Genomic DNA, 27,583 nt, shown 5'->3' with positions numbered 1-27,583 from the left:
ATGGCTGCCAGGATTGTGAACGGAGTGATACACTCAACTCTCCCGGACTTCGACGTTGGAAATAGCTACGCTTCCCAGCTTATAGAGGAGCGATTGATGAAATTATCGTCCAAGATAATTATTGTGAGTATGATTTTATTTATACTCACTGCGTTGTAATCAGAAATCATATAATATTGGATGTATCACATATCCTGCGCTGTTTTTATCGTGATGCGATGCTACTGAATTTAATATGGTTTTTATTACGTTTTGAGTATTCTGCGGTGAGCGGATTTTCAAGATGTACATACGGCACTGCATTGCGACAAATACCACCGAGCTAAGACGAACCGTTTCGAGCTTCTGCCTATGTGACATAAAGGAAAACACGTACCTGTTTTGCCAGTATCTCATGCCGCGCCGGTGAAAGAACATAACACCTCGTCTATTGATTTGTCACAGCAATCTTGGTGAGATTCAGCAGCACTGATTCAGTGGTACTAATAAAGTAACCAAAAGTAGCCTGATACCTTCTAAAAATGAAAATTCAAGTTTCAATAAAAAGGAAACAAATGAAGCAGGATTAGGAGACCTGAAGAAATCAAATTCATTGATAACTAGGGGAATTTCGAGAAGAAAAGTATATTAGAGTTTAGCGCATTAGAAAATGCATCGCGCACCGCACAGCGCTGAGTTTATTCTCAAATGTAGCGGAAGCGTAGCCCCGCCACTCTGAATATATGAGCACATTTTTTCGCTTTTCATCAGAAGCAAGTTCCGTAGTTGCTCTGGACATCTGGGCCTGCGTCGATTTATGATATCCAAAACATATCACAAATATATTTACAATTGAGCGAATTAGCATAATAAATAATGATATATAGGTCCAAAGTTACCAAGAGGAACAATAGTTACTTTACGCCACCATATACTTGTAGCACTCAGTTTGCATAAATGTGTTAATACATGTGCAGATGTTTTTGTCGTAAAATTATTTCTGAAAAGTGAAGAGCCAAATTTATTAAAAAGCGCTGTCCTGCAGCACCAGGAAACCGGTGAAAAGCCCTTTATTTGTTTTAAACAGTTTACCTTGTTTTTCTTCTAGGTTGACACCCATCAAAGCTTGACCGCCACTCAGCTGCTGGAAAAGATACGAAATACGCTGTAGGTTATCAAGAACACGGTGTAAGACCGGGCTCCAGGGTGTGTGCGTATATTGGCAACGCAGTTGAAACAGTAGCCGCAGCCTTTGGGGTCACATTCGCGGGTGGTACGGTTGTCATGGCAAAGACGACCTACGTTGCAAGTGAGTGCTCGCAACGCCTTCATTTGATTTGAACATTATAATTATAGCATTTTATTAAAATAAAGAAAACTTATTATGATGTGATGTCCTTCTCATAGGGGAACTGGTGTACACAATTGAAGACAGCCGGTGCACTTTCCTACTAACTGACCAAGAAAGCGCATCAAATGCTGCCAAGGTGATAATGACATCAAGCATTAAGGTTGGAGATTATTATCTATTTATCTCTTTGTGCGTTGGCAACGCTATTTTAAATTTTATTGCGTTTGCATTAGTGTTCTGTTACATGCCCTGACCTCTGACTGGTTTGGACTAACCAAAGTTCGCAACGTCGCCACGGAATGGTGACTGCAGCCGCATTGGCTTCGGAAACTTGCTAGGAAACACTTTTTCCAATCGCCGACAGACGGCGATGGGATGTGGATGCATTGGCCAGTTGTCTGGTGACATTCTACTTTCGGTTTTGGACTTCCGATCGCTGCTACTACGCCGCAGCTAACGGGCTGCCGCGAATGTGGAAAAGTCGGCCGGAGTGCCTTTCAGTGTTCCGTCTGCAACGGAAAATGAGCCTCAGAGGATGATCTTGCTTCACCGAATCGGTCGGAGAGATTTCAACCCAACTTAGCCGCAAAGTTATGCGATGTAGGTGCTCTGTATAAAGATCACCAGAATGCAAGAAGACGCCTGTTTAGACCGAGTTATGCACTCCGTTCCACTGGAAGCGCCAGCGATGTAATAGCGATAACAACACTGCCGACTTGACATGCACGGACGCCCCTGCCGTAGAAGAAGCGTCGTTCAAAACGGCCTGCTCCTGCACGTGCTTGAACCATCGGCGTCGTTCCCACTTACGGGTGCTTGCGGAGGTGCAGAGTACGCTCTCTCGTCAAGTGTGGTGTATCTGCTCGCGTACCATGCTTTGTTTCGCACCAAGTTCATAAGCTTGCAACGCTCTCGGCTGCGGATGCGAGCATGTGGATGTATCTATACCCGATTTAACATAAATGCGAGCGAAGCCAGTGCGAAAAGCACGAGTATGCTTTATCTCCACACATTGAAAATAAGTAGTAACTCATCTGAAACCGTGGAGAAGATAATTGCAATGTGACGGTTTATTATGATGAATACAAAAGCTTTGCGATTCCTCTGAAGCCGAAGGGGTGGACAGGTACCAACGACACACTGACCGATACTGCAAATCGGTAGGGACGACTCGGACGATTATCCAAAGCACTTTTGGGGTCCGCGGTTGGACGAACAGATGTAGAGTGGCTTGAGGGCGGTCGGATGCGAATGCGGGCTGTAAATGAGGCCAATGAGGACACTAAATGAGGCCGGAAGTTAAAGGTGGGGTAAGGAGGATTTTTTGGAGGAGGAGGAGGGAAGATAATGCGTCACTTTTTCCAGGTCAGGGCCTTTAGAATGAACCAGAGCCGTATTCGCACATCCAATTCACTATAGGTGGCGCCACTCGTTTTCCAAAATGGTGGTTAAAGTAAGGGTCGGAGACACCTGCCGGTACACTAGTTGCTGAGCCTGCCTACTGTGCCTGCTTCGCTGATTGACACAAATTATTCCTGCTTATACCAGGAGGCTGGGGTTTATGTTCACGAGGGCACGAAATTGAAGCTAACATCCATTTTGATTTAATTTCTCGGTATAGATGGTAATTACGGATTCTTTCATACCTCAAGATGTATCTCACAGCGTAATTATAGAGCCAAATAAACTTTATTTCTGACATACGTGTCCAATCCGGGCACTTCAAAACGATTCCGAGGACACTTAAGTGTCCTCAAAATTTTTTTATGAGTTGTGTCCTCGGAATTTTGAGCAGTTGTGAATGCGAACGCATGAATGCCGTTCTTCCGCTCCCTCAGTTCGTCTGCGGTGCACTGGCGTGGACGGCCACGTTTCGCTGCTGCCGAGGTTACGGCCGCCGACGATAAAGATGCCTCAGGCTCCGCCATGTTCCTCGGCGTCAAAAAAAGCAGAAGCGGCCGCAGCCCCCCTCCCCCCCCCCCTTTCCGGCAACCCCTGACATGATAATAATAATAATAATAATAATAATGCCTTTATTTTTCATCCGGGCGATGTGGGAGGTTGGGGAAAAAAAGCTGAATGAATCAGCTTGACGAGCTCCCTCCTCCCCAGAAATTATACAATGTAGAAAATAAAAATAAAGCAGCCAGTACAGCACATCGCGCAGAAACACTTTGTATAAATCATACCAACACGCTTTTTTTTTTTTTATGAGATTCTCTTTAAACATTTCACAACCATAACATTACAATACTCACAACTTCACACTCGTGTTAGAAAAGAAAAACTTCAGATCTTTTTTTGATGTAGATTCTAGTTGTATGTCGCAATTATTACAGAAATTGAGCAATTTTGGGAGTTTGCGTTGCATCATTTGTTCTCCATAACTCGTTTTACACGCATAAATGTTCGATATGTCGATACTACGTGTGGGATATGTGATTGTTTTTTTACATAAACAAGCTAACTGAGTACGAAAATTCATGTTGTTTTTTGCTTCCTGTTTATAGGTTATACTTAAACGAAATGCATACATATTATGAATGTTCACTATGCCATGTTTTTCAAAAAGCGGTGCAGAAGGGTGATCATACGGAACGTTATCGATATTTCTTAGCATTTTCTTCTGCAGTAAATAAACCTTCTGCAAATTTTGGAGGGTCGTGTTTCCCCATACTAGATGACAATAATTTATATGCGAATAAAATAATGTTTTATGTACGAGAAGTTTCACTCTAGTAGGTAAAATTTGGCGATGAATACAAGTTAAATCTATGATACTCGATAATTTTGATACGACGTAATTTGTATGTTCTTCCCAAGTCATGCGTTCCGTAAAAACTACTCCAAGGGTTTTGAAGGCGCTGATTAATTCTATTTTTCAATCAAACAAATTAATATCTTCATCAACGCGTATATTTTTGTTTTTTGGGCGAAATAGGACAGCTTTAGTTTTACTTGTATTTATTTTTAGCGCGTTACTCAGAGTCCATCTTTTCAATTTTACAAGGGTAGCATTTGCTCGGGAAATTAGTTCAGAGGGACTTTTTTCGGAAAACAACAATTTAGTATCATCCGCAAAAATAACAAATTTTGCGACGTTATCGATGTTTACTATATCGTTCAAGTATATGTTAAATAAAAACGGACCCAGGATACTCCCTTGCGGTACACCTGATAAAATTGGTTTTATATCGGAGGAGTGACCATCAAGTTGTACAAATTGCTTTCGACTCCCTAGATACGATGTTAACAGCGCTAAACCGTTTCCACGAAAACCATAAATTTCCAGCTTTTTTAATAGTAAGTCATGATTCAAATAATCGAAGGCTTTTGTAAAATCGACAAAAATTGCAAGTGATAATGTTTTGTTTTCAAAACAATTTAGGATGAATTCTTTCTTTTCTAAAAGGGCGAGTTCTGTTGACCGATGTTTTCTGAACCCGAATTGCGCGTCATTCAGTATAGAATGCTTATCGCAGAAATTAGACATTCTAGATAAAATAATCTTTTCTAGTCCCTTCGAAAAAACAGGCAATATTTATATAGGCCGATAGTTCCCCATATCGTTTTTGTTCCCTTTTTAATATAAGACGGTGACTCTTGCTATTTGCATTTTTTTAGGAAATACGCCTTCAAGTAGGCAAAGGTTAAAAATATAAGCTAGATATGGCGATATTAAATCTAAAACATACTTTACGGGCTTAATTTTGATACCATCTGCATCGCAGCTTCCACTGTTATTTAGTCCTAGAAATACAGATGTCACTTCAGTTTCTATTACAGGGCTTAGGAAAAAAGACTTATTATTTGGTCCTGACATATAATTTAAAGCATCACTGTCAAAATTGCCTCTGTCGAGGTTGACAAAGAAGTTATTAAATTCATTAGCTGAGCAGCTTCCCCTCAATTCTTGATTGTTCAGACAAATTTTTGCGATTGGTTTTGGTTTACACGAGCGATTCAGTACTGTGTTCAATTGTCTCCACGTTGCATCCGCCTTATTTGCGCACTTGGAGAAAATGTCGCCAAAATAGTTTGCTTTTGCACTTCTAATCTCTTTTGTTAGCTTGTTGCGATATTGTTTGAACGTTTTGAGGAAATCACGATCACGCGTTTTCAAGAACTTTTCATATAATCTATATTTCACTTGAATTTTGTCCAGCAACTCTGGGGTGATCCAAGGTTTCCGGATTTTTTTTGACAACCGGAGAAGCCTATAGGGAAAGCATTCACTATACAGTTTTTGAAACTTAGCTAAAAATATATTATAGGCACGATCTGCGTCTGTTTCTTGAAATATGTCACTCCAATCAAGGGAGAGCACTTTTTGCCTGAAGGTGTTTAAGTTGTTCAATGAAATATCTTGAAAATATACTGACTCAGCTCCTTTCCCGTTCAACGTGTTTTTTCTTAAACAAAAATAGGTACCATGGTGGTCGCTTATGTCTGTACTTATTACTCCTGCCAAAAAATGAGACCTGTGTAGGTTAGTTATAAACAAATCAAGTAATGTAGAACATGTAGGAGTAATTCGGGTAGGTGAGGGGATCACGTTCACACATCCAAATTGTTGTAAAAGCTGTTCCAGGTTTCTTTTCGCAGGGGTGTCTGCAAGCATGTTAATATTAAAATCGCCGCCCATAATCAAGTTGTATTTATTTTCATTTGCAAAACTCAAAATTGACTCAAGAAAATTAAAAAAGGTTTGAAGTTTCCCTTGTGGAGGCCGATACACAACGGCTACCACATTTCGATTTATGCACAAAGACAGAATTTCATAATCTTGGTTTACACACGAGTAATTAGACAGTATTTCGCATGAAAATTCTGTTTTACCATCAAAGACACACCACCGCCCCGACCGGAGGTTCGATTTAGAACAAAATTGTTGTATAACGGTAGATTAAACATATGATTATCTTCGACATACCAAGTCTCGGTTAACATAATAACGTCGAACGACAACTTGAATTCACTAAAAAGCATTTCAAGCTCGGTTATCTTGTTTTTCACGGATTGTGTATTTATGTCAAAGAATTTCAATGATTCAGCATATTCCCTTCCACATACACTCTCAAAACCTGATGGCACAATGTAAACCGGAGTTGCCATGATCGGGGTTTAACTAATATACTGACAGGTGTCAGCAGAATTTACACAATCTCATCCAGGTCACTTTCACTTCGCACAATGATGGCTCTTTCTCCGTCTTTCTGTCGAATGTATATCCTTCCATTCTTGTGCCAGACTGATTTGTAATCATGATTTCGAGCCCAGTCCTTGGTTGCCGTGAGTAGAACTTTGTTTCGCTTTGTTAAATTTTCCAGAATAAAGCAATAAATCTTCAACCTGTTCAGTTCACTTTTCTTTGCAAGAAATGCATCTTTCACTGATTGCCTTGCAAAACGAACAATGATACCCGGCACCTTATCTCTGGTTGCAGGCAGCCTGTGTATCGAAACAACGTCAGTCGCGCTAAGTTCCGGAACATTTATTTTTGAGACCACGTCATTGACCTTCGAGAGAAGATCTTCATTTTCAGATACGGGAATTCCATGAAACTCGAGATTTAATTTTCTGCTCTGCCATTCAAGCTCATTAACGTCCTGCATAAGCTGGTGGGCCCCACCGGATTGTTCTCGCCTTTCAAGAGTATCAACTCTTTTTTTTATTTGGTTTATCTCCTTGTCCTGATGACGCATGTGGACGAGAAGTTCGTCGTATTGGTCCGACATTAATTGTACAGATTGCTCAATACTTTCTACAGTGTTCTTTAGCGTCATTAGCTTTTCTAGTTTTTCTTTGATACCTACAAGTATGCTTGCAACGTTATCATCTGACTCTTTCTTCGATCTACCACTCTGGCTACCCCTTGCCTTCACTGCCCTGCATGTCGGACAGTTCCACGCCTTCCTCCATGAGAGCGGCGGCCGACGACGCGCTCTCGTGAAGCGTTCGCGTCCCCCCTTCTTCCGGCAACACCTTACATAAAAGCGGCGGCGAAGGACGCGCTCTCGTGAAGCGGCCGCAGCCCCCCTCCCCTCCCCCCCCCCCCCCCCCCCCGGCAATGCCTGACACGAGAGCGGTGGCCGAGTACGTGATCTCGTAAAGCGGCCGCCAATGGCTATATAGGAGCCGCTTCGCTCAGCCAATCGGAGAATGGGCATTTCTTTCGCGTTCTTTCACGGTTACAGACGTCACCGGTTCCGCTCCTTGGGATAGTTAATGCTTTCGCATAAATTAATTTCGAAGAGTCCAGTTCAGTGGCGTCACCCGCCGCTCTCGTGGCCCGGGGCGACATCCCCCTGAGCGCTGCACCCGGGGCGGTTCGCCCTGCCCCCCCCCCCCCCCCCCCCCCCCCGCCCCCTTCTTGTGATGACACTGGTCCAATGTCCCTTTAAAGACACGGTCTTACATACACTTTCAAGGTAACAGAATATTGTATTTCTTGCAAATATCAGCGCTGATATTTATGTGTTCTTGCTGCCCCTAGTCGCCCACACAAATTTCATGAGAAATAATGAACTGCGGGCCTTTTAATGGGTTTTGCAGTATTTAGATCATTCATTGCTTTGACATTATTTCCATGCACAAGAATAACAGGATAAAAATATATTTTACAGAATATTGCCACGGGTGATGAGTTTAAATTATGTTCACAAAAAGTATAAATTAAGAAACGCTCTTTTCACTACAATATTTGAGAACACACTTAAGACTTTCGCATTCTTACACGTAATTACGTGTAAGAATGCGAAAGGCTCGAAGTACGCAGCACATTCCTACAAGCACTGCGTCAAGCCTTCCTTTTTCACACTGCACTCCGGCAGTGACATCCCGCTCCATTACTGCGCAAACGCATCACCTCCCCCCCCCCCCCCCCCTACCCCTTCCCCTTACCTCCACGGCTTCCGTGACAATGCATCTGCGTTTGCTGAGCTTTTCTTTGTGTTCTACATTTTTTTAAGGCGCGTCCGCTTTGACCTTGAACGGCCCCGGCGGCTTCTGTGACGAAGCACCTGATATGACGCGTCGCAGCCAATGGGAGTTTATTTTTTGTTTCGCGGCTACAGACTGCAGGCTTCGCCTCATGGGACAGGGGAATTTAGGCGCCGTTTCTCGAGGCTTTAAGACCTGATAACGTCGGTTCGCTCCATCGGACAGTTAATGCTTTCGCATTAAAACTCAAGACGTAATCCGAGTCGGAGATCAGAAGTGTGTGTGTTTTGTAAAGAAACGTGTGACGTATTAGAGCGCAGCTCTTAAGCGCCCGTTTCCGGCTTGAGCGGCGTCGGCGTCGCCGTCGACGTCGGCGTAACCGTGAGGTCACGTCACCCCCTGAGGTCAGGTGACGCCCGTTAGGTCACGTGACCGCGACGACGTCGCGTGACCCCTGTTAGGTCGCGTGATTCCCGAGGTCACATGACCCGTGAGGTCACGTGACCCCCGTTAGGTCAGGTGACCCAGATGACGTCGCGCGACCCCCGTTAGGTCGCGTGACTCCCGTTACGTCACGTGACCCCCGTGAGGTCACGAGGGTCACGTGACGTCTCGAGGGTCACGTGACGTCTCGAGGGTCACGTGACCTCACGGTAATGCCGACGGCGACGCCGACGCCGCTCGGAGGGAGGAATAGCGGGCAGGATGAGGAGGTGAGGAGGAGGGAGGAGGGGTATACGCTTGATACGCTCCCTTCAGTACGCTTCTCTCCCCCTCCTCAAGATCTGCGCTCTAATTTGGTGTTATAGGAAGTTGTAAGCGGCGTGCATTTTATTACAGTGCTCTGTATTACATCCAGTGTTTGACTGTTTGGCTACCTTTATAACAATGTCAGAGTTTTTCATATGACAAAAAAATATGAGACCTCTCTACATTCCCGCATTTGTATTAAGACTCTTAATACGATTAAGAGATTTAATACGTAGTTTTTCGATAATTTGTTGCTTAGGATCTAATTTCAAACTCGCGAACGAGTATTGCAGCCAAAAGCGTACAGATGATCATCACTGCTGTCAATTGCAGCATTTTTAATTAACAAGTTATCAAATAAAAATAGTCTAAAATAAATAAAAACATTCTAGCAAATCAGAGATACCCATGTAAAATGACAATAACTTTGGGTAAAGCATGCGATGCTATGAAAGTCGCTACTTTTGGCAATTGGCAAAACCCTGCTAATCGTCAGAACTAACATCCACTGCCACTCCTTCCCTAAACCCCACAAAACCAAAAACAAAAAAAACAAAAAACAAGAAAAAAAATTTCTTTCATGTTTTTCTTTTTTTTTTTTTTTAACTACCGATTTTCCCAGGACATTTCGTTTCTTTAATTTTTACTCGCCATCGTCTCGCCAATCTCAGTCTTTCCAGTTCTGAGGAACGCCTACCCGCTTTCACGTCTGCTCACCGCAGCACGTGCCGTTGTAGTTGGAAACCGGTGAAATAGTAGTGAGTTTTAGTAACACGTATACGAGCGATGGAGTAGCCGGCGTAATTTCAAGGCTGTCGCATTCTCCATAGTACCACTCATTTTCTTCCTCTATACGAGCGAACGCAAGCACTGTGTTTACGTATGCGTTGCGAGTTACACACTGCGCGTGCGCGGAGGCCGAATTCTCGGCCTTCGATTAGAGCATAGCGACGACGCGCATGCGCAACGTAGAGCACGCAACTCTAACGCAAAGGCACATCGTTTGCGTTTCCTTCTACCTGCAAGACTAAAAATCTCTATTAAGGTACAATCCCCTACCGGCTGCACGACTACATTGGGACAGTGAAGCGTGTTGTTTACATACGGAAATGACGTTTCGCAAGCCACGATTGCCAGCAGTTCCGCCGTGCTTGCTGAGCAAGAGGACCAGGGGACCCTGACAATGGCCTCCGAGATCCTATCTCGGAGGCCATGTCCTCACTAGAGCGCTTACCGTTTCCGCCGCGGGATGACGAGCACCGAGCTGGAGACGCGAATATTGGAAGAGTTTGTCCAGTTTATGGTCTCGCCGCCGTAAAGCACCCCTCCCGAGTGAGCCAATCAGCCAGCGGCACAGAGTGAGAGGCGCAAGCGCATGCGCCTGAACTCCCGGCTGCTCCCAGCTGTGCGGGGAGGGCCACCATCGTCATTCATACGCCCGGTGGAATGCATGGGATCGACATCCAAATTTCGCTTCTTTCCTTTTATTTTGCTGGCTCTAACTAAACAAATTGAGATAGTGTTAATTCTTGGTGGATTAAAAAGCTAACGAATAAATTTTTTTCTACGCTTAACCGCAAACTTTTATTCAGGCGAAAAAGAAGCCGTCCCGGGGCAGGCGGCGCGTAGACTCAACCGCGCTCTGCGCGAAAAGCGAGTTGCGTCAAAATGGCAGTCGTTTCCTCTTTGCTCCCTCCTTCCTGTACCGTTCCTTCGGCGCTTTTCACTTTTCTTTCACTCTTCGCTTTTTCAGCGCCTTCGTCGGTACGCCTACTGGCCGCACTCTCACAATACAGAGCCCGGCCAGGAAGCGTAACGACGAAGGCGCTGGAGCATGGGAAGGTGGCCGAGTGGGCTAAAGCAGACTTGTTCACGTTACTGAAAAATAGTAAGGAATTACATTTACAATTACTCAAGGCTAAATTGTAATTTATTACAATTACAATTACCCTCCCATAAAAGTAACTGACCGTTACTACAAAAAGTAATCCGTTACTTTCGTGGCGTTACTTTTAACATTATTGTCCTCTAGTAAGAAACAAAGGGAAGAGGGTTATTCAAGTTCTTATTGTTGCAACGTGTTCCATTTAATGACCTTGAGTATTTTAAGCAACAGCTGGCTCTCGGAAATCTCGTCAGACATGTTGCGTTATTTCTTACTCAATATGTCGACTGCTACGCTCAACACCATTTGAGTTGAGGCACTGGATGGGAGTGCCATATTGTTCCTCACGAATGCTTCATGCTCTGCATTGAGCCTTTTCAGCGAAGCAAGGGAATTACTATTTACCTCGAACGTAGAGCAAAGCTTCGTCGTTGCAGCCGTTGCTTGCTATTCGAGAGATTTAGTAGATCCTTCCGATACCTTCGATACCCGCAATAACGGTACCCGATAACGATATGATGCATACGCAAAGACGGCGGCGAAGTATCGGATATCGTTATCGGAGTCATCGGACCGATCTACTAAAATTCTCCGTTGTCTAAATCGCTAAGCTGTTGAAGTCATCAATAGCAAAACATAGTTGTAACAGTAAGGTGATAATTAAATAATAAATAATGTTTGGATCGATATTCTTCTTCCTTTGGTTCTGAACAGTTCGAGCCTCACTTGAGACGTTAGTGAATTAAAAAAAAAGTTTCCAGTATATAAATACAAGTAATAAAAGAAAACGAAGGACTCTCATAACAACAATTAATTAGAACGTCGGTTAAAACAAGAAAATGTAAACGTACGTTTGCCGTGTGTACGTTTCTTGGTGCCGTTCAAAAGTGCACGGAGCACGAACCGACTGCAGTTTATTCCGGTGTTCTCCAGACAGACGTCCGCTGATGCCACGGGCAGCAAAGGGTAGAGTACTAAGTAAGCCGCGCTATGGCCCAACTCACGAATTTCACTCTCTCCTCAAGCCCAGAATATCAATTCTACCTCAGCCACCATTATGTTTTATTTGTAAAAATATCTGCTTCAGATAAGGTTCGTGCTGGGTCAAAGCAGGAAGAAGAGGAAAGGAAGACTATTACCATTTTCTAAGTGCTCGCAAAAAGCTGACTCACAAAAAGGGTAGGGTAGACGGAGCGTTGTCTCCTGTTGTGAACTTAAGAGAATAGTCGAAGTCACTGTAACCGAGAAGGACATTGTTAACTCTTTTCAGTGCACTTACCGCCTCGAGCTTCTCGAAGAGGCGCACAATCACTTGGTGTCCTCCTCTCTCCGTCTTCGACCGTAAAGAAAAAACAAAGGGACTAAAAAAAAAAACGGAAATAACTTGCCCCCCCCCTTTTTTTTTTTTTTTTTGTAGAAATGTTCATTTCGATTTTTTGACATTGTTGTTAGGGTCTAAAAAAATAGTTTCATGGGCTTGGTGTTGCAAAAGAAGGCTTTGCGGAACTGAAGAGTGCCAAGCCTCCCTTTGCGCTGGTCAATTCGCGTGACAGTGTCACTGCGCTCGACTTTACAAAAATGAAAAAAAAAATCTATTTAGAACGGGGGGGGGGGGGGTTGGTTCTGACAAAAAAATGTAACGGATTACAAGGAATCCGTTACGTCAAAAATGTAAGGGAATTACTTTAAAATTACTTTAGAAAATATGTAATTATTCCGTTACTAAATTACTGATAAATGTAAGGGATTACAAGTAATTTCGTTACTTGTAACGGATTACGTACAAGTCTGGGCTAAAGGCCCCTAGGCACATCTGCGTTTGAGCGCGGTGCGTTCCGTAGCGGCAACCGGACGCGTTGTGTTGGGAAGAGCGTTTGCGCTAAGCTTGTACCCACAGTTGCGTTGGCACAGAGTCGAGCGCAGTCAAGAGCCAATAAGAAAGCGCTATCGTCGCTAGCGGCTCACCAGTAGCAAGCGAAATCCCGGCAGCATTGCGGTGCCCAGCGACAGCTTCAAGTTGTTCGATCTTCGGACAATTCCGCTGGCTTCCCCGACATTTCGTCGAGCTGAAACCATCGCAGTCTTGGAAAAAGCAGCCTTACGGCTCCCCAAAATGAAAAAGCAAGTTCTCCGAGCGGAGAGCAGGATACACCTCGCCGAGTGGCGCAAGCGAACACGTCACCCTCCTCTCCTCTCGGCTTCTGATTGGTCGAACGCACTGCAACCTCTTCGGAAAGTTGAGCGAAGCTCTAATTGCTTGCGCCGCGCTACTGAACGTTGCGGAAGGCGCGCGTCGCACCGCAAGCGACCGCTCCTGGCCGCAAGGATGCCGCAACGCACTCAAACGCGTTCAATCGCGGATGTGCGCATGGGCCTTTACGCGTTTCAGCTCGGAGCGTGTAGCGAAACGTGCGCTGCAGAACCTCCTGAGATCGATCGCCACACCTCGCCCGTTTCGATCTGGATAAGGTTTGTACGGCACGCGTTCGTGTAATCACTACTGCGTGGTGCACGCTAAATACTCGAAGTTAGCGGTTGCACTGCAATGTCTAAATATCTCATCTACAGCTAAGAGACCGGTCACCCGTGCAGGCGTACCAAGATCAAGGCTGTCTAAACGTACACGCAATACAATTGAAGGGCCTCGGATGAACTAGACGACGCGCATGGGCTGCGGTTCGGTTCTTTGACCTACCACGCCTGCCAAGCCGTTGTGGACGCGTTGTCCTCTTACCATGTCACCGGGCGGTAAGCGCACGAATTCGTCGCCCCTGTCTGGACAACGTGAGGGTGAGGGCAACGTAAGGTTCGAGTGGACCGACGGCGCCGTGTTGCACGAGACTGCCGACGTCCAGGAGCAGAAATTGGCCCTCCGAAAACAACAGTACGTGCACCATATGTACGCGTACTGTAACCGTATGTACGCGCACTGTATGGCATATGTGGGCCTCCGATGTTCGTGCGCGGAGACTGTCTTGTATACATAACATTCAAACGGCGTCATATGTGTGGGGTACTTCACGTTGCATAACCCGCTCATGTGCATGATATATACGCCGCAGGATTAAACGCAAGTGCTTGGTGGATAAATCGGCGCAACCAAATGGCTCTGTCGCCTATGCGCATCGCGAGCACGTACTTTGTGAACACGCTAACCAAAATGACCTGCTCGTACCAGGGGGAAAAGGGGTTTCGGGAATCCTCATACCGCGGAAATGTGCTCAAAGGTTGTGTACACCATCCTGTGTTTCATGTAACCACTGCGCGAAATGGTGACTCATTTATTTGAGAGTTAGCCTAGCGGCAGCAGTGATTTCGGCCTATCTTTTTAAACATGCTATTCCCTCGAGTAAAATGTTAGATGTAGGGTGTTGCTTCCGTCGCACAAGAAAACATAAAGTTTGACGCTGTGTTCCCACAAGGTAAATAAACTGTAGTGTATTTTTTTACTTGACAGTGCCGGCCAGTTAACTAGTGTTAACGTATCTGATTTCCTATAATAGAGGGTTAAATTTCGCTAGCTGTGCTCCAGCCAGTGTACCCATCAAGGAGTGGACTGCAACTGCTGCACGGGACCAACGCCACCCAAACTGTAGCATGAGAACAGCCTCTTCTACCTCCTTGTAACGTCATCATACCCGAATGGTGTCGACTCACAAATTGCGCTTTGTCCCGACGCCGAGCGTCCTTTGACGAATCGGATAAACACGAAGCCCATCAGCTCACGACGCCGCGCTCGCGACCCTTTCTCGACGCATGACCTCAGTTCTGTGATAACGTAAAAATGCTAGTGCCCAGACTTTGATAATTCAATGTGGTTTTTCTTCGACACGCTACAAGTTACAGTCATAAAACAATTTCAAATGAATAGTTTATTGCGCACCTCCGTTTCTTGTCGTAAACATAAAAAAAAAACTTTTAACCATTTTTTTTTGGCAAAAGCGAGAGACTATCGCTATTTGAAAAGCTTTACATCTCTCTTGAAATTGGCCATGCGCATCTATTTTTCCCCACCTTGCGACAAACGCCACTAATACACCTCTCTTTTTGTTTCTTACCTTGACTCGCAGGCAGTGTTCTGCGTGGGAAGCGCGCCCGGTTTCATCAATGTTCTCCAGTTTCAACAACTTTCAGATGCCTCCTTCACGCCCCACGTACCTACTGACAACGAAGAAGAGGTTGTGGCAATCCTGTACACGTCAGGATCAACGGGACTTCCAAAGGGCGTGGAAATATCGCACAAGACGTACTGTGCCGCGTTTCGCACGTTCAGGTATGCGCGCTGATCAGAGCATTGAAAACTAACCAGTTTTTAGAAGTATATATTATGTCATACCGGCAGCCTTTTTGTTGGTTTCCGTATTTATGTGCGGAAGCAGGCGCATTCAGAATATTTTTTTTTCAAGTAAAAAAAGACGCAGGAGTATATTGTATATTTTGCTTAAAGCAGTCTTAAGTTAAAAATATCTCTTTCGGCCTCATCGAGCACCAACTTATTTTCTTCACATGCGTAGTGGTATATTGAAACTAATCACTTGTCTGATATGAAAACTGAATTGTAGCAACTAATTTTCAGCCTGCTCCAACCATTTCATAACGCTGTGAAGCCGTGGGTGAAGCCGTAACTTTAAATATTATCTCACGAGATCAATCGCATTGCGCAGAGGAACTCATGTGTTCTTAATCACATCACATCTAAAAATCAAAGCATGTAAAACAAACATAGGTGCCATATTTCTATGTGTCGTTTGTTCGTTTCTTTGTTTATTTGAGTTTTGCACGTTTTATGGGCATAGTTATTCTAAAGAAAACTTCGTATTGCAAAGAAGGTGAAGAACACGACGGGGAATTGGTGCGCACGACCATACAGCGAGGTTCCACGTACTGGCCCTTCCTGCGTAATTTGTTTGTGTGCTCTATCATCTTGTTTTGCCCTGTTCTGTCTTGTCCTCTCTGCTTCCGACCAGATTACTATATATTACTTTATACAACTGTATTACTTGAAATTAAAATATTAATTTACATTAACAGTACATTAGTTTATACAAAGAGTTTAAAAACAACTTCCGGGTGGCAAAGAAACCTTTTCTTGGTTTTTTAGGCGGCTGTATTTATCATTCTTGAGTTTATATACGCCGCTTTTTCTGGATTTTAGGTCTGCTGGAACCTGCACTGAAGAGGACGTTTTCCTTTGCTGGAATCCTTTCACCCATGGGGCGGGTTTTGCGGTAGCCATGTTTTGCATGTTTTTAGGAGCAAAATTAGTCATAACCGATCCTTTGATTCCGTTCAAAGCTTTCCTGGAGGTTCTCAAGACCCATAAGGTAAGAAATTTAATGGGAAAATAAGAATGAAGATAATTCGTAAGAATAAATTGTCTTTGACCAGCCGCATAAATTTTCCATGAAGGAGCAAATTGTGGCCCAATTGCATGGTAAATTTGAACGCAGAACTACTCTTTTCTATAAAATAACTGTTCAATTTTTATTATTGCCTGAATTCACTAAGCTATATGACGCTGTTAATTTTCTTTTTAAGGTAGTAATTACTGAAAAACTGGCCGTAAGGGGCAGTATCGTCCGTGCTTTCTTGTTTTCGTGATTTTTTTTTTACGTAAGAGTTTTGTGTTTTTTGACGCCGAGTAGCTGTCGAAATGCGTGAACGCACCTATAAAAACGTATTTATGGTACTACTAATCTCGCTGTTCACGTTATCTTTATTATTTATTTATGCAGTATTTACCTTCAGACATGATTACACTATAGAAAACGAATCTGCAAAAATGTAATTATATCCACGAAATAAAGATCCCAATGTAGAAAGAAATGGGTATGAAAAGAATCTAATAAAAACACTTAAAAACCACTATAAAAATTGATTATATATATGACAGCTTAAGTGGACAGCGGGTAGCATAATAAAATGCTTTCAAGCGCCGCACCCAGAACGCATATGATTATGAAAATGACTGACCTTGACATTGATGTAGTAAAACAATGTCACGGCATTCAGTGACAGAAGCACGAAAGGAATGTATAAACATGCCCAAAAAGCATAAATAATATAATACAAATCTTCTGGAAGTCCATGTAAATGTGATGTCATGATGTAAAGGATATTCCCCAACAAGATTATTAATTTTTAAGAACTAACATGCAAACTAGATAATACTTTCCATTCAGTGAAGAAGAGTGACCGCCCGATATTCGAATTGTTTTCCGTAGTTAGCTCTTATTGTTGGTGGCTTTCTAAGCATCCGTATAATTGTGTAATACAGTGCTACGTTAGCTGGCCCAGTTGAGCTGAGGCCTGATTTCTATATTAGATGAAACAACTTAAACAAAAACAACTAATGTCAGGCTGCTTTTTACTTAGTTCATTACGCCACTTTTTTTTAAACAACACCCGCAGCCTACCACTAAGGTTGCGTTGATAACACCGTAGCTGCGTTAATGATAATATCTACCTAAATTTAATACTGGTCACTCCCAAGCTTTTATTTCCTGTGCATTGTTAAAAACACAAAAGCCGAAGATCACCATATGATTTCCGTCAATACCGAACTCTCCCTCAAATTTGAAAATATTGGCATGCTCGTCGAACTCGCGGAATACTCAGTTTAATACGAGTACGATTCTTGTCATCAACCATTTCGTATACTGAAACACTAGCGCGTGCTACTCATCGAAGTTACCAGAAGTGTTCTCTGAAAAAAAAAATAATGAAGTGAGCGCCAGATACTAATATACACTTTTATACATCCAAAAAGTGTAGGTTTCTTTTCCTTTTTTTTTAACAGAAGTTTTATTCGTCGAAAGTAAAATGCAACGCTGTACTTTCTTTCTATAACTTTGTCTTCAGTTTATCTTTCTTTTTGTCGCACTTACTTTGTATTTAGGTTCAAAATGAAGATGATTAATATTAGTAATAATACAGAATTTTGTTTCTAATCGAATTTTTTTACTTTAGCGAAAATAATCCCACACGCTCGCACTAATTTTTGTTATGGTGATTTAACTTTTTTTAAAAAAAGAAAACGTTCCCCGATATTAATTTTATATTTTTTTTCTATTTATCGTTTGTCTATCGTTTCCCAATTTTCACGGACACTTACCTTGTATTTAGAGCAATGAAGGTTGAACCGAGAAATATTTATATCTCTACTTTTTTAGAAACGCGTCTAGGGAAAAAATCACCCTTTTCTAGATATACATCTTAATTTAATACAATGAATCTATTTCAAATAAAAAAAAAATTATTAGACCTAAAGTTTAAACAAAATCATGTTGTTTTTTGTTGTTTTTCGTAGTCCTTCTCGAGAGTTTGCATCTGCTACAGCGCCAAAATAAGTAATAACTCTTGATGTGTTTCTTATGACGTAGGTACACCATAGACTTCAAAAATCGTTAAGAGGGACGGAAGGAACTGATTAAACACTCCGACTGTTATGCATTAGTTGGTCGGATTTGTATATCCGGGTTACCGCCTTTTGAAACTGCAATGCTTTCTTATACCTAGCAAAATAAAAATAAAAAAAAAAATAAGCGAGAGGCAACAACCTTCGTCTGTCATTTCCTTTAGTCGTAAGTTACAGGTATTCAAAAGGAGAACCCATTTCTAGGGTTGAACCTTGCTTGCCTCATATCTGTCGGGACCAATGACATTCATCTAAAGGCGCTGTAGGAGACTAATCTAATGGTTACTTAAATTGTTTACGTTCCGAATTCTGATATGTGAGTAACATTTGTGTCCATGCAACTTATAATCCATAAAAAATACTCTAATCCACCTGTTAAGCCACTGCAGATTAACGTAGCGCTACTTCAGTTCGGAATTATTAAAGGGAACTCAGCTACATTTTTAGATCTGAAAAAAAGCAGTTCATTCAGTATTGCTTAGAAAGAACACACCCCAAATATTGCGACGCAGTTGCGTCTAAATTTTCTTGAACGGTCCGGCAAACTTTCCAACTCTCCAAGTTGTCGAAATCGGCTGACTCGAGCGGGCAAATTCAGGTGCAACCAACAGCGCAGTCAAGGCGACGGCATGGGCGTAGCCAACATTGAGCTTAACGTCATCACCATTGCCCCCTTTTGCTTGTTTTTACTTCTCCGGGCGAGCGCAGTGCATGACGTCAGCAACGCTTCCTCTCGGCGCTCAGCGGTGGCCACGTGATTGCCGTAACGCGCCTGCGCCGCGCGCTTCACGCGAGCCATCCGGCCGCGCCGCCGTGGTCTCGCCGTTACAGCCGCTTCCCGCGTCGCAACCGCCGCTGTCGTCTAACCGCTTGTGATTATTGTTTCTCAGAGTTTCGTCCACACTACGGAGGCCACGTGCGCAGACTTATGCCGCAGTTGTGCAGACGTCGTCGAATGTCGTACACACCAAAACGTGGTAAAGAGTGCGGTGCAGACGACACTTGCGCTTGGCAGACGCCCGCCCCAATCCCGCTCGTCGTTGCGTGGAGGATCATGTGACATCTCGTGCCACGTGATGGTCATGTACTTGGCGGCCCGAGGGCAATGCTGCCGTACGGAGCGGAAGTTTCGCTTCTGCTCGTATTGAAAACTAGATTAAAAAATATATGTAACCCATTTTCCGAGAAGCAAACATCGTAATGTCTTATACTGGGGTTTTATGATGCGAAATCACTCATTATCCATAAATCTTCGCAATTGAGCGGAGTTTCCTTTTAAGATAAAAATACTTACTGCCAGGACATTCGGCAAACACAATAACATTTTCGGGACCGGAAAGTTGTATTCATTCTACACGCAGTATCTAAGAGGCACTTAAAATATGGCGTTAACTTTTTTTTTCCTTTTTTTATCTCACAGGTATCTCTTTTTATTGGCATTGCGGGTTGGATGCAGTATATTGCCAACGAAGTCAGAAAAAACAACGCTAGTGTGCCTCGCGTAAAAAAAATCATGATGGGTGGTTCAATGATCCCGACTTCGCTTGCACGGAAGGTTTGTGAAACCTTCGACGTCGAATCACTTTTTAACATCTACGGCATGACTGAAATATTTGGCTTAATGTGCAGCTCCCCTGTTGGACAAATTACCTTCCACAACAGTGGAGTTCCTCTTGCCGGTATAAAAATCAAGGTATGCCTGAAATTTAAAGGATTGTACACGTTTTCTTTTTGTTAGGTTTAAAATCTGCGATAACAATGTAGTGTACCGTTTATTACTTACTGACGAAGATCAGCAAGCAAATGATTTCCAAGCAGCAATGAATTATTTTATGGATAAGAGGTGCGATAAAAAAATCCTGAGACTAATTTTGTAGCTTAAAAAAAGAAAGTTATGCGCGCGCAGCACTCAAAGGCAAGGAACTTTGTGTCTCATTGTGCCAAAGGGCGTCATTTTGGGAACATTTGGAGCTGCGCTACACCAGCATTTTGCGACCATGCGCCAGGACTTAAGGCGATTTCACTATAGACTCCAAACCAGAGCGAGAGAGAGCATCAATTCTGCGTGAAAGTCGTGCTGTATCATATCAACTGTTTCTGTTTTAGCTTTGACGAGTTTGACTCAAAATTGATATTTGCTCTCGCTCTGGTTTACAGCGTATTGTGATACCGCCATTGCGCCCGTGCACGTGGTGACAGGAACACCTATAGAGCAGCTCCAAACGATCACATTGCGACACCCTTCATTATGAGACACAAAGGCCTTCGAATGTTGCGCGCGCGTTACCGTGGTGCCATTTTTTTTTAAGCTGCAAAATCAGTGTCCTACTCTTTGACCACACTTCCGTATATGATTATTAATATCTATAAAACCCAGAATCAAACTTCAAGTTCTCGTAAGCTTGTACAGGTGATAATTAGAGAATCCTGCATACTAATGTGTTTAGGAGCTTACAGACATTCGATGTAACATTGTAGCATCGGTAGACCCGATCACTCGAGATACGCCTCGCAATCGATACTTGTATGTACGAATAAAAATATGACGCTGAAAACTATTTTGAAAGTAATTTAGAACACTTTACATGTATTTTAGAACACGGCTACGTACAAACATTCAGTGCGCACGAAACAACTAAACTCACCAGTAAACTTTGAGAGAAGAAATATATGGCATTAATGATAGAATTGAAGTATTCATATTTAACATGGTACCACACGAATATGGTGATTTCTGAGCTGTGTGGTAGAGGGTGGTTCACAGATTTGCGCTGGAAAGTGATCGAGTGTGTCCTGGTCGCTTGTAACCGCCTACCACGAGAGATCACAGAGTGTTTCCAAGTGCTTGACCGGGGTCATGTGGTTTGTGTGCCGCATTTTGCAAGACGATCTGCGAGGAGGTGACGAAAGCGTTGATCGTCTGCGAGCGTCTCTGCCCTTCCGCCTGCTTTCCTTCTTGCCCGCGACAACGCAGCGTATGCGCATTTGCGAACAATCGGTGCGAGAGGCATCAGCAAATAAATTAAAAACACTCTTCATTGTTTCAGATGGACTCTCTCATCAATCTAGGCTCTCTATAGAACACACCGACACACTGACGCATCGGTCGGGCAGAACACTTTCGATCTGAGTCAAAGGTTTCGCAGTATTTGAATGGTCCAATCCACGAATGCTGCAGAAGAAATGGTGGCTTAAAGCAATATTATAATTATTTTTGAAATTCACAGAAAAAGGATAATACAAAAAATCAGCAAATACTGTATATAGGCAAATGCAGGCGTTTCAGGGCAGCCCGACAGAGTGCGCCGACTAGCTGGTGAAATATCGTCATGCTTTAAACACCCCGGGTAATGCTTGGGTTTTTACACTCCAGGGACAGGATTTTCAAAATTCGATACTGTACAGCAGCAGATATTTGATGTTTTCGTTCACTTCGTTTACCAAGCTTTTCATGACCAGATATGACCCATTTTTTTTTTCAATTCACAATGAGCGCTATCTGACCATGCTTTAAGTATTCAAACTTGCTTTTGAAACATTATTATGCCCATTGCATTTATGAGTCGATTCATTTTGCAAACTTTTCGATGACTTTTCTGGCTCCGCATGATTAGAGCTTTGTCGTTTAAAAACAAAATGTTGTCACCGACCGGACTTTGGAAGTTTGATGGGCCATTCTATTGACTTACATGGGAGAATTACCAAGCACACACACCGAAAACATGAAAAATATGTCACAGAACAACGTCCAGTTGCACTAATCCAGGCAGATGCACTAATGAGGCAACACTTATGCGCGACTCGGATGTAACCATTTTTGCGGGACCAATCCTCGAACGGTACTTGCTTTCTGCATACTGCATATATTTTATCTTGTTTCCTCTTGTGCGAAGTAGTGCTTGGTCATTGGGTTGCCTTGAATTACATTAGTATCACCCCCTACTATTTGCAATTTTCACGCCGTGAAAATAGCCTTTATTCAACTAGCTGCGTGAATGCTACAATCGGACAATTCATTAACAGAGGTTGTTACAACTATTTGTCTATTTCGCAAACGGGCGTGGCTGTTTCTTCTAACAAATACTGTTCTACAATAATAAGGGAATTTATGGCCTAATATGATGTTCCATGTTATAGACATAAGCAGCGGCGAATCTCTCGGCCCGTTTTGTAATGGCGAGATAGCGGTTCACGCCCGAGGGGTCATGAAGGGCTACTTTGGGCGTCCCGAAGCTACTGCTGAAGCCTTGAGCAACGATGGATGGCTTCGTACAGGTATGCCGTGCATATTTTCTGTTTTTTTTTGTGTGCGTGTTTCATTCAAAATCACAATAATACAGGATTCTCGGTCAGACCCAAATATTTCTTTTGCTGGTAAATAGTCATGGATCTGGAGTGTTATTATGCACTTCCTTTTGTTCACTAACCCATAGTCCGTCCGGTCAGACCTCTATATGACGCTATAAATCCGTATTGTAAAACATTTGGACATGAAATGGGCCGAAGATTAACCATATAACTAGTCTCAAATTTCTGAGGTTTGGTGTTCAGCCAACAATGTTGGCAAAGATATCCCGGACTTCATTAATATATAAAGTTTTCACATGACGTCACAATTCACTACAATCCTACTTGGTTTGCCATCCCTGTGCGCTAGATGTGCGCACGGACGGGTGCAGGACCGCATTTCTAGACACTCATCTACGATTCTTGAGCAATGGAAGGGGGCGTTCTCCTCTTTCTGTGTTGTTATGCAGATGAACGATAGTCATTGGGCATTTTCTAACGCTTATGCGCTTAATGGAGCGAGCCTTCGTTACAAAACAAATCCTGATTTAAACAAGTTACCGTTTTCGGCTTGTGTTCGAGCACCTCACGAGGCCGCTAACCCTACACAACACCTTCCGCAAATCACCGCCTTGACAACACCGATGACAGATGAGGGGTGACTACTTCTCTGGTGAGGCATCGATTCAAGCTCCGCAGGGCGTTAAACTCATCAATTACAACTGGTTTGTATAGGATTTTTATATTAAAGAAGTGGTTTGATGAGTGCGTTTAGTGAAATTTTAACTGCAATATAATTCAAATCGAACAGTGCCAAATAGTGGGCCAAAATTTAAGTTCAAGTTAAATTTTTTTTAAAATATTGAATACAAAATTGTCTATTTCCAATGCACAAAAACTAAACAAAAAGCGCGTACAAAAATTCCACTTGCGTGCCTATTTTACTGTAAGCCCACTGAACAAAGAGCGATAAATACTGACAAGATTGCATTTTAAATTTCAGGAGATTTAGGCTACTACGACGCTGAGGGTCGGATCCATGTTACTGAGAGATTGAAAGAGATGATAAAATGCATGGATAATGTCGTCACCCCTGCTGAGCTGGAAGAAATTTTAACCACTCACGAGGCTGTCGCAGAGGCCGTAGTTGTGGGAGTTCCAAGCTCGACGTATGGCGAGGCTCCAACAGCCTGTGTCGTTGTCAAGGACGGCTTCGAGAAAAACCTCGAGAGTCTGGCTACAGAACTGAAGGAACTCAGTGCTGGTATATGTTCCTGATATTCCAGCTTTATTTTTGGTGTGTTCTGTGTGTGTCTGACTTGCAAAATTCAAAGCTTAACTTTTATGGATAACGCACAAATTTGGTTTTGGGAAAAGTGGCCTGTGAGCTCTAATCATTAATGCAAAATGATAACTAGAAACCTCTAGGGTGCCTTTCCCTCTGCCGTCTTTACCAACGCTCCCCCTCCTTCTCCCCTTTATCCCCCACTCCTCTGCCTCCAATTAGCTGGTACCAATTACCTGAGAGGCTTTGTATTAATCGGCACTCATACCTACAACCCGCTACTACGAGGCAGACCAGACATTATCAGCCACACTTACTGGCACCTTACTTTGCTTGCACCAATCTTTTTAAATTTTTTTTTCCCCAGCAGAATTAGTGACTGGAATTCTCTTCCCACTGAGTTAGTCGTTTCCTTCCAGTTCATGACCCCGTAGGTCCTCAGTGCTACATTTCCTTTCCTTCTGCTACTGGTGGCTTTTAATGCTCTGTATTATAGTTTTGTATTTGTACTACCTGTTGAAGGTATTGCTTGTATATTCTCATGTACGGTGTGTGATTTACTTTTTTGATTTTTGATTTTTTGATTTTTGATTCACTCCTGCCTGGACCATCTTGGTCTGCAGTATGCTATAAATAAATAAATATCTTCATCCCTCCTCCCTCCCTCTCTCTCCCCATCCCTCTCCAGTAGGCACAGGATCTTACAAGAATAACTGCATATCCAGAATAAAATATCTTAAGTAAAAAAAACGTACTTCCAGAAAATACCGGTAGTCATACCGAGGCCGCCTTTATCCTATAAATTAGTACTTTAATTGATTGTTTTGTGCAGTCATTGTTTCTAAGAAGCTATGTGAAGCTTTCTGGACATGAGAAAAGAAACTGCATGATTTTTATTATGAATATAAATATTTATATATGGAGGGAGGTAAGATTCGCAAGTGCAGTAGTAATACTATAGCGAACGAAGAGGGAAGGGAGTGGTTATTAAATTTATTGCATTGAAGTTAGGGGAAGGGAAAGAGAAAGAGGGCTGACCAAAAATTGCACCGCTCCTGGCCCAATATTTTGCCAGCTGTCTTTCCCTTCATCTTCCCCTAACATTAATTCAATAAATTCAATGATCACTCCCTTTCCTGTTCGTCTACTAAATTGATATATATATATATATAATGTGAACGAAGAAGGAGAGTGTAATTATTGAATTTTCGCAGTAAAGTATGGGGGGGAAAAAACTAACCTGGCGAAAAAGCAATATATATACAGTGTGTTTTCTTTTTAAGCTTTACAGATATGTTTAAACAAAGTCGTGAAGGTTACACTTACTCGGTTTGTGCAGGTGAGTTTTACGGCCAGTAGTAGAATATGTGGGTGTCGAATCTTTGCAATATGTTGAAAAAATAAGTAAATTTTGCAAATTAACTTTTTATTAGTGAAAATAAACATGATTCCAATTAAAAACTTACTGAGCGTCATTGAAAACTACTAAATCATCTCTTGTTAGAACGACTTGAAGCTCGTGGAAATCTTGGGGGGCGTACCAAAGTTTTGACTTGTAAAGCAAGCGCAAAGCTAGCAGTGGCAAAACGGGGTTGATAAATTTATCATGGCGTTCCGCCACTTCTAGCTTTGCGCCTGCTTCACGTGTGGTAACTGTGGGGCACCCACGAGTCTACGGCGAGCTTCGAGTCGTTCTAAAAAGAGTTGATTTAGTGGATTTTGATGACGCTTAGCAAGTTTTCAATTGAAACCATATGTCAATTTTCACTGTTTTAAAATTTAATTAACAAATTGTAATTATTAGCTGACTTACTGCAAAGATTAGCCACGCAAATATTGCCCCTTTGGCCGTGTAACTCACCTGCACTAACTGCTTAAATATAACCTTCATGGCCTTTTTAAACAAATCTGTAAAGCTGAGAAAAAGAACACCATATATATATATATATATATATATATATATATATATATATATATATATATACCGGGTGTTTCTGCGAAGACTTTCAAAAATCCTAAAAATTAAAGCGTCAAAAAAAAAAAAAACTTTCTTCGGGACCAAACTACCAGCCACGGCGGACGTCAGGGATTCCCAAAAACATACTAATTAGCCAGCTAATTAATTAAAAATTTTATTAACTTTTTAATTAGAGGAAATAGACATATGGTTCCAATTAGAAAGTTGCTGAGCGTAATTGAAAACCACTAAATCAGTCGTTTTCAGAAAGACTTAGAGCGCGTGAGAAGCGTAGTAGTGCACTAAAGTTACCGCTCTTTGTGCAGGTACAAAGCTAGCGGTTGCGATAAGGCGCCCGCGCGATTTTTCTGTCTCTTATCTAGCCCCAGCCTTGTACGTGCTCCACGAGTGGTAACTTTAGTACAATACTACGCTTCTCACGCGTCGAAAGTCTTTTTGAAAATGACTGATTTAGTGGTTTTCGATAACGCTCAGCAACTTTCGAATTAAAACCATATGTCTCCACTAATTAAAAAGTTAATTAACAAATTTTAATTAGTTAGTTGGCTAATTACTATGTTTTTGACAATTCCTGACGTCCGCCGTGGCTGGTGGTGTGTTCCCGAAGAAAGTTTTTTTTTTTTTTTTACGCTTTAATTTTTAGGATTTTTGAAAGTCATCACAGAAACACCCGGTATATATATATATATATATATATATATATATATATATATATATATAACACAGCCCATATTGGTTAATCGTTTCTGTTTGATACAGGTATTTTGTTTATCTGATGATTTCGAACTATTAAATAAAAATTGGGAGGTACAAATAAGAGCATTCAAACAGGAAAAGTGTCAACAAGAACATAAACGTGAACGCACAAAGTATAAAGGGGAACCAACACAAGCAGCGGCATGTTGGTTCCTTTCTATACTTACTGTGTTCGCGTTTATGCTCTAACTGACATTCTTACCCCACATGTACCAACCAGCTCAACTTGAGACTGCACCTCAAAAAGGTTCTGGGTGCCATATTAGACCGGCTATTATCTAGCGGTGCACTTGGCTATATTACATTAACTTGTATTTGAAGCTGACAATGAGGAGAAATACTAGTTAACTCACTTCATAGAATGCATATTACACTAAAAAAGCAAATGTACTTTGTATGTGCCACGCTTTTTCTTTAATTCTCAAAAATTACATTAACATGAAACATGCACGTCTTTCTGCTTTTTAATCTGCAAAAAATATGGTTACATGATTAGAGTGTTGAGCTTGCGGGACATTAATAAAATGATTATGCGTCTTTTTTTCTTTTTTTTCAAAGGTCAAGCCGCAGTGTTTAAGCGGCTGTATGGAGGTGTTTTCTTTATGAAATCTCTTCCCAAGTCCGAGAGCGGCAAGATCCTGAGACAAGACCTCAAAACAAAGGTTGCCCATGAAATAGAAAAGCTGAAAAAATAGTTGAGCTTCTCAGACTCCACAAGTTACACGAAAACCAGCATGTAACCTGAGAGAAAGGTGCTTCTGTATTTCACTTGTAATAAACAAGAATAAAGAAAAATGCCCGAGTCAATTCTTATGTTTGTGAATCGGTTTCAATTTACGACTAGATATGATAAAACAAAGTTTCATTTATGGCTGTATAAAACAGTTTGCCTTTGATGAAGTGTAGTATGGTGTTGGGACGATCCGGTCGGCCGCATACACGAAAAGAAGGCA

The 27,583-nt window shown here is 42.3% G+C and overlaps 1 pseudogene; it reads left to right on the top strand.

The window, feature by feature from the left end:
• On the top strand, positions 1-27,380 carry LOC115315176 (annotated as a pseudogene).
• The last annotated feature ends 203 nt before the right edge of the window (positions 27,381-27,583 follow it).

The sequence above is a fragment of the Ixodes scapularis genome, unplaced genomic scaffold (assembly GCF_016920785.2).
Source record: "Ixodes scapularis isolate PalLabHiFi unplaced genomic scaffold, ASM1692078v2 PGA_scaffold5__190_contigs__length_132052651, whole genome shotgun sequence".
NCBI lineage: Eukaryota > Metazoa > Arthropoda > Arachnida > Ixodida > Ixodidae > Ixodes > Ixodes scapularis.
This window is presented reverse-complemented; position numbering and strand designations above follow the sequence as displayed.